Below are 8628 nucleotides of genomic sequence, written 5' to 3'. Positions count from 1 at the left end.
GGGGAGAAAATAAATTCTTTTCTTGTTGTTTTGTTTCTAAATATGCTAAACTAACTAAAAACACTAACATAAATTAAAATCAAATAAATCCAACAACTTTCTCTCTCCTAACCCATTTTTTCAGAATTGAATTCATCATGAAAACATGTAATTTAATCATGGAAAATAAAGAAAAATGCTTGGGAATAAGAAAACTCAAGCTTAATAGAAAAATCTCACCTTTTTCACTTAATTTCCTTGAAAATTCACACTTTTTCTTTGATTTTTTTCTCTCTAGGGTTTTGTTTTTATTTTCTCTCTCTTCTTGCTGGTTTGGCCGGCCATGGGGTGGAAGATGATCTGATTTTTGTGCCTTTTAAAAAGGAAAATAATAAATTAATAAAGGCATGACACGTGACATCATGTCATTGGCCCGTTTTTAAAACTTTAAAAATTTTAATCCTTTTTATCTCCACCACACAATTAGTCAATGGTCAAAATGAGAATAAAGGAAGACCATATGCTGGAAAATGTCCTGGTGGTGAAAAATTACAATTTTACCCCTCGGGTGGCAAAATTACCATTTTACCCTTTTACTCCAAATTATATCGAAATTAAAATTTTTCACTTCTAAACCTTAAATCTTAGTCCAATAAGTCAAATTATACTCCAATAAGTCAAATGGGGCCAAAAAAATCTTTTCAAAAATTTTCATTTTGTCCCCAAGTGGCAAATGACCATTTTGCCCCTAGATAGCGAAAATTTCGATTTGACACCAAATTGATCCTCGAACTCCAAATCACCATATTAAACCATTCTGGGACTGTAAAATTCTTAATTTCATCGTGAATTCTCTATTTGATCTAGTTCGAGGCTTAAATCAACTTTGTTGTACGTCTAGGTACAATACCGATTTTTGTAAGTTTTTCGAGACTCTCTTAGCATGCAAACATGCTATCCATCACATGTATGTCATGACAAATATTTTTATAGAGTCGGGCTTGTCATCTTTTCCCCCACTTGGATCAACCATATGATCCTTCTTCATGACTGATTTCGATATCCGACTAAATATTAATATTTTAATATTATTTTATTAATAAAATATTATTTTATTCTAAAAATTTTATCTTGTCTCTTTGGTACCCAAAATACCTTATTATGCCTCACTTGACTTCCAAATCGCCTTTTATCTCACAAATTCTCCTCCGATAAAATTATTTTTATTTTCTCACTTGCGAAATATTTTATCCTAAACTACTCCTTTCGTCTTTTATCACTTCTAAACATTTTAATTGACCTCAATCTGCATTCGATCAACTTTATTTATCACCATATCAAAGTATGGGGTATTTCAACTTAGGCATTGCGTGACTTAAGCAAAGAGGCCCGAAAACTCAATAAATACCAAGATCTATCAATAAATAGCCAACCGGGAACCATGTTACGTGACCATGGCATACATCTGTCGATAGATCTACAGAATCTATCAATAGATAACCAATTGGGAACCATGTTATAAGATCGTGGCATACATCTATCAATAGATAAACCGCATCTATTAATAGATAGCCAATAGGGTAACCATGTTACTGGACTGTGCCATGCATCTATCGATAGATATCAAGATCCATCGATAGATAAACAATCGGGAACCATGTTACTTGACCTTGACACACGTCTATTGATAGATACATGGAATCTATCAATAGATAGCCATCGAGGATTTAAAAAATAAGTCCTGAATTGAATATATCAATAGATAGCAGCACTTAACGTCCAAATTTCCTCTTTCACACATCTCTCAACTACAACCAAGACCATGCCAACACTTCATTTTCTGGAGTCACTGTTTTTGTCTATGATACCTCATACATTCTTAGAGTTTGTCATTCGCATTGGATAGTGGTTTCATGTGTGCTCAAGTTGTCTACAAGTTGAACATGCTTTCGATCATTATCGTCGTTGAAGTGCCAACTAACTAGAAGATAGTCCCAGCTTTGTCAATGGAACTATAAATGACATTGGGTCAATTTTGTCTATTACAATCATAGCTCTTGCATTGTGAACATCTCCATCATCGACTACTTTCCCCAATCGATGGAATCCTTTTCCTCTTAGGTCTTCCCACTTAACCTCGCCAAGGTGGTGGCAAAATGACAATTTGTTTCACATCAAGGGGCATGTCCCAATCACTAGGATGCCTAACCGGGTGAATAAGAACAACATAACCCTCCACCTAAGACCAAGTCTTGTAATAGTCTGAGTAGAATTCAATGGCTGTATTTTTATAATTATTACAAAGGCAATGAACTCACAGTTGAGGAACCATGTAAAAGTTCAATTCCTTACAAAGCAAAGAAGAAACATGGATATTCATACCTTATTGCTACCATGGCATGGTTGTAGGGGAGTATATCAGTTTGGAACTCCCCACATGAATACGTCTTGGTGGACTAGTTGACTACTTTGTCTTTACTCCTGTCAATAATTTGGAACTCCACTCGATTGATTACTTGTGTAAAAAAGTGACATGCTTCATTGAACCGTGTGTTAAACAGATTAGTAGCCCAAGGGCTAAGGGGCATGATTAAATTGAGGCCTTCCTTGTTTCATTCATGGAACTAACGCTGGAACATGCCTCTAATGCACTCGATCAAGACGGTGATCGGCATTTTTCTTGCCTACCTCAAACACAAGTTAATACACTCTACAATGTTCGATGTTATGAGTTTGTAGCATCTTATTGGTGACAGTGCACGTGCCCATCTCTCAGGGCGTAATTTCATAAGACGGTCATATCATAAACTATTGTCGATTTTGCACATGCAAGTTTGCGTATCGAACAAGTAATATAGTGATGAAGCAAAGTATCATTCCTATGGAGATTTGTTCCTAAATCTTTGCTAATTACTAAAATTTAAGACAAATTAATCTTATTTAAGTAACTAAATTTTTCAAAATATTAATTAAAATAAAATTAAAACAAGCACTAAGTTAACTAATAGAAATTAAAATTACTTGAAGAAGGCAATAGACTAAAACTTAAGACCATCGATTCATTCGACACTTCATCTGATACGACACTTCATCTTATACTAGATTCTTTTATTATTTACATTCATGGGTGGTTTTACTAACCTAAAAGTCAAAGCTATGTACAAGTCTCCATTAAGATGGTTGCATAAATACCTAACTTAATTAAGTCACTATATGTCTATAGGAATCAATTAAATAAAGTTCATTAAGCTAGTGTTCTAATTTGGCTATGTATGGCAATTGGCATATGTCTACCCGAATCGCGAATCAGATCACCTAAGTGACATAAATATACACTATTCAAACCTTAGTCCAATTTAAAATCTCTCTATCGAGTCTTAATTAGAATTACAAATCAGTTAATTGTTGACCAGACAATCAAAAGCATTAAGAGCATATTCGAATAAGAAAAAACTATGCCTATTCATAGTAAATAAAAGAGAAACAAATACTCAAACTACATGTTGAAATCCACCACAATTCTAGAAAAATAATTTAGTTCATAATATATAATAAAAACAATATCTAAAGAAATTTAACCATAAATCCATGTCAATGAAGATAAGAGAAACACAAAAATAAAGAAAGAAACTCAATGTTGAACCTTTGCAATTTCAATTCTCTCTCAAATTCTTTTGTGTTCTTGCTTTTTTTTTAGCTCCTTTTCTTTAGAGTAGTTGCTTGTTGCCTCCCCATTAAAACCCCTCAAAAAGGTCCCTTAAATAGGCTCCAAGTAACCTAATTTCCAAAATCTCGTCAAATTTTTATTTTTGAAAAATCATCATGTGTCGCGACGTTGAATTTTTGTCACAGTAGCGTGGCTGCGCTTTAGCCTCAGAAAAATGTATGGTGTGCTTCCTTTCATCAGTGCTGCAGCCTTGTTCTCCTTAGCATTGCGGCCTTCGATTCCTCAGTGCTACAGCCTTGAGTAACTCAAGGCCGCGTCCTTCCTCCATCTGTTGCCTATTGTAGAACTACAGCAGTTGAGCATGTTCCAATGCTATTTTCACCTTGATATGATCCAAACTGGAAAAAGTGGTAAACATGAAAGTTTTATCCCTATCTCTTAATTTTCCAATGGATCAATATTCACATCAATTGGACTTTTGGAGTGAAGGATATGCTCCAAATACCACATCATGTTTAGTCCATGCATACTACTACAATGCTCCAAATTAGAAAAATATTTTGACCATAATCCAATTCGGGCTGGGCAAAGTAGTAAACATAAAAGTTCTATACCTTCCTCTCATAATTCTAGTGATCTAAGAATCACCTCATTTGGAGTTCTGTATAGAGATATATGGTCAAAATACTAAAACATATACAAATGAACGTATCACCATACTTGCATAGATTTTCATCTAATGAGCCTTTTTCATCAAATTTCCTACAAAAGCGATAAGAGAAATTAGCAATAACTACTCTTAAAGTAATTTAAAACAAAATAAAATAAAACTAAACTAAACTAATTTAAATTAACTACTCAACATGTAATCAAACATAAACTAGAAAAACACCCAAAATGCTAAAATCCTGACCTAAAACCTCAAAGATCTAGCTACTTAAACCCCCAAAATGTGTTACAATAACTCTTTATAATAGAGTTATCATAAGCATCATTGTAAAATTTGATTTAGTTTATTCATATGTCTATTGAAATTGACCTTGCTGTAGCAGTTGGATGTAAGGGTGAAAATCACTGCAACGTCTTAACGCTTGAACCTGTTTTTAACATTTTTTCCCAAGAGGTAATTGCAAAGATCGTGGCGCACATCATGGTACACTTTTCCCATTGATAACTCTATTATATAGAGTTATTTGGATACATTTTGTGGGCTTAAGTAGTTGGACTTTTGAGATTGTAGGTTCAGATCGTAACATTTTACATGTTTTTTTAGTTTAAGTTTGATTACATGTTGAGTAGTTAAATTAAGTTATTTTAATGAAATTTTATGTTTTGTTTTAAATTACTTTAAGAGTAGTTATTGTTGGTTTCTTTTATTTATTTTGTAGGAAATTTGATAAAAAAGGCTCATTTGATGAAAATCTGAGCAAGTATGGTGATGACTTTATTTGTATATATTTTGGTATTTTGATCATATCTCTCTATACAAAACTCCAAATAAATTGATTCTTGGACCACTATAACGCTGAGAGAAGGGCTGCAATGTTTATGTTTACCAATTTGCCCAGTTCTAATCGAATAGTGATCAAAATATTGTCTAAGTCCAAGCACTATAGTAGTATGCATGGACTCAACATGATGTGGTATTTGGAGCATATCTTTCACTCCAGAGGTCCAATTGACTTGATTCTCTAGCCATTAGAAACTTAAGAGACAGGGATAAAACTTTTATGTTTACCAATTTTCCCAGTTCGGATCATATCAAGGTGAAAATTACGTTGGACGATGCTCGATAGATGCAATTCTACACAAGGCAACAGGGTGACTGAAGTCGTGGCATTAAAGGAACCACTGCCGCAACGCTAGAAATTTGTGGCCGTGGCACTGGTCAATATGGGCGCATCATACAAAAACTTGAGAACATGGCACCAAGAAATCATTGCCATGGCACTACCCCGAGTTTCCAAAAATAAAAATTTGACAAGATTTTGGAAATTAGGTTACTTGGAGCCTATTTAAGGGACCTTTTTCAGAGGTTTAAAGGAGGAGGTAGCAAGCAGCTGTTTTGGAGATTTGGAGTCAAGAACAAAGCAAGAAAACAAAAGAATTTAAGAGAGAATTGAAATTGCAAAGCTTCAAGAATTAGTTTCTTTCTCTACTTTTGTATTTTTCTTATTTTCTTTGACTTGAATTCATGGCTAAATTTCTTTAGATATTGTTTTTATTAGATATTATGAGCTAAATTACCATTCTAGGATTGTGGTAGATTTCAACATATAATATGAATATTTGTTTCTTTTTTATTTATTATGAATGGGTGTACTTTTGCTTATTCAAATCTGTTCTTAATGCTTTTGATTGTCTGGTCAACAATTAACTGATTTGTGAATCTAACTGAGACTCGACAAAGAGATTTTAGATTGGACTAAGGTTTGAATAGTGTATGTTCACGTCACTTAGGTGATCTTATTCGCGATTTGGGTAGACATACGCCAATTGCCATACATAGCCGCGTTAGGACACCTGCTTAATGAACTTAATTTAATTGATTCCTATAGACATATAGTGAACTAATTAAGTTAGATATTTGTACAAGCAACTTAACAAAGACTTGTCCATAGCTTTGGATTCTAGGTTAGTAAAACTACCAAGGAAAGATAAATAATAAGAAAAGCTGGTATCAGATGAAATGCTGAATGAACCCATAATCCTAGGTCTTTCATATACTGCTTTTCTCAACTTATTTAGTTTGTTATTTTATTTAGTGTTGATATTTAATTGTTTTTAATTAGTTTTTCTTTAATTTTTAGATTTCTTAAATAAGATTAATTTGTTTTATAATTTAGTACTTAGTGAAACTTTAGAAACAAATCCTTGTGGGAACGATAATCTGGACTTACTGTCTATAGTACTTGTTTGATACATATACTTACGCGTGCAATATCGACAACACCCACTGCATTCTTAATGCCCAGATGCTAATAAAAAATGAACATTGCATTTTTAAAATAACTAATCGCACGATGCAATTGGGTAAAAAACCAAGACCACGACTCTTTATCCTCAACGTGCCCAATGCTAAATGCAACCGAATATATGCTCATTCGCATCTTTACAAACAATAACAAACAGAATACCCTTGAATTTGCCTTTTAGATGTGTGGCATCGGGAGCAACTACAGGCCACATTACAACCCTAAACCCCCGGATACATGCCTTGCATCCCAAAAACAATTTGAATGGTTGTGCCTGATCAGTAGCCGTAATTGTGACCGTACCAGGATATTCACATTCCAACATATGGAAATATGAGGGTAGAAGTTGGAATGACTCCTATGGGGGACCAAAAACAAGACTCTTTGCATACTTTTTCCCTTGTCAGGCCTTACCATACAAGCATTGCAATCCCCATTTGTGATTCATCTCTTCTATTATTTCCTTAGGTCTCAATGGTGTTACATTATTTCCTTGCAAGCTGGGGGACATTAGCTTACCGATTAACCCCATGTTCGTTGTTTGGTACCCACCTTACAAACCATTAACAGTACATATGTGTAACTTATGGAATGTGCGAACTTGCCAATAATCTCCATTAGGAAACTTTGTTGCATGCACAGTGAACTTACATGCCTTGTCCTTATAAGCAACCTCAAAACGAGCATGACATGACTTTTTAACTCTAAGCTAGAAATGCTCTTTTAGTGGCAATATGTTCAAAGCTCGTTTCAATTCAACCTTTGAGGGAAACACTTTTTCTAGGTATAAGCAATCATCACTTAATCTAGACTCCCCAATGCCAACTATTTGGAGATCATATCTGCACTCGGAATAATTCATTAACGAGATACCCCTGCATTTACCCTTTCCTGATCACTATCATTGGGCGAACGAATCTTGTTATCACTAGAGATGGGGTTGTTGTAAATAAGGTCATTGCACTCAACATCTTTTAAGACAATAGTTGTGGTGTGTTTTGTACTGCCATCTGTGTGACTACAATCAAGAATGTCATTGTCTTAGCCCCTGTACTCTTCTAAATAGTTATCATGCTTGCCAACATAATAGTCATCATTCCAATCAAAAGTGTCATCCTCTACACAGTCATCATGCATCTCATCAGATGCATCGTCATCACTTACAGCCGTCACAATGTCATTTGAGAATAACAATGGACCCACTGCAGTCATAAGCAACGATTGCATTTGTTGGCAAGAACGAAGCAATTGGTTCGATGCACATTCTGATCAGAATTGTGCAAATAGCATTTGCAGACACCTCATGTGTCTATCAGGCTGCTCATACTCATGTTCATATGTTGATGGTGATTACTATTGTTGTTAGTTAGGGACTGCATGGTGTGGTATGTCCAAAGCAGTACAAATCTAATTTAGGTCATTATTATGTTAGATAGCTTGTTCATGTGGCATAACATTTTTATGTCGTTCCTTAACGGTCACAAACACTACAACTGCCCTCACATCTCCTAGAATAGTTGCTACATCTTCATCGTCCTTGATTACTGGGTGTGAAACCCCTACAACATAACTTAGCAATGCATGTAGCTTAATTTCATGATTCCATCAGTTTACCTCAACAACATCTTAAACTCACTTCATCAGTCCTAAAAACGACAAATCACTCCTAATACCCCTCACTCATGTCTCACCACTTTTGTAAGTGTCATCAACCCAATTACCACCATATGTAATCATATGCTTCACATTGGTAGGTCACTAAAATTTAATGAAAATAAGTGTCACAATCAATCAATTTATCAAAAACGTATTACGCAATGCCTAATAAAATCCACGTAATGCCAAAAAATGAGTCACACAATGCCTAAAAAACTAGTCACGCAATACCTAAGTCCCACAATGCCTCAAAACTAGATGTGCAATGCCTAAAAGTCAGTCACACAATGCCTTAAAGTCAGTCACGCAAAGCCTTATCAAACAGTCATGCAATAACTCAAAACTAGACAC

This window comes from Theobroma cacao, chromosome 9, assembly GCF_000208745.1.
Source record: "Theobroma cacao cultivar B97-61/B2 chromosome 9, Criollo_cocoa_genome_V2, whole genome shotgun sequence".
NCBI classification, from domain to species: Eukaryota; Viridiplantae; Streptophyta; class Magnoliopsida; order Malvales; family Malvaceae; genus Theobroma; species Theobroma cacao.
Note: the sequence above shows the minus strand (reverse complement) of the source record.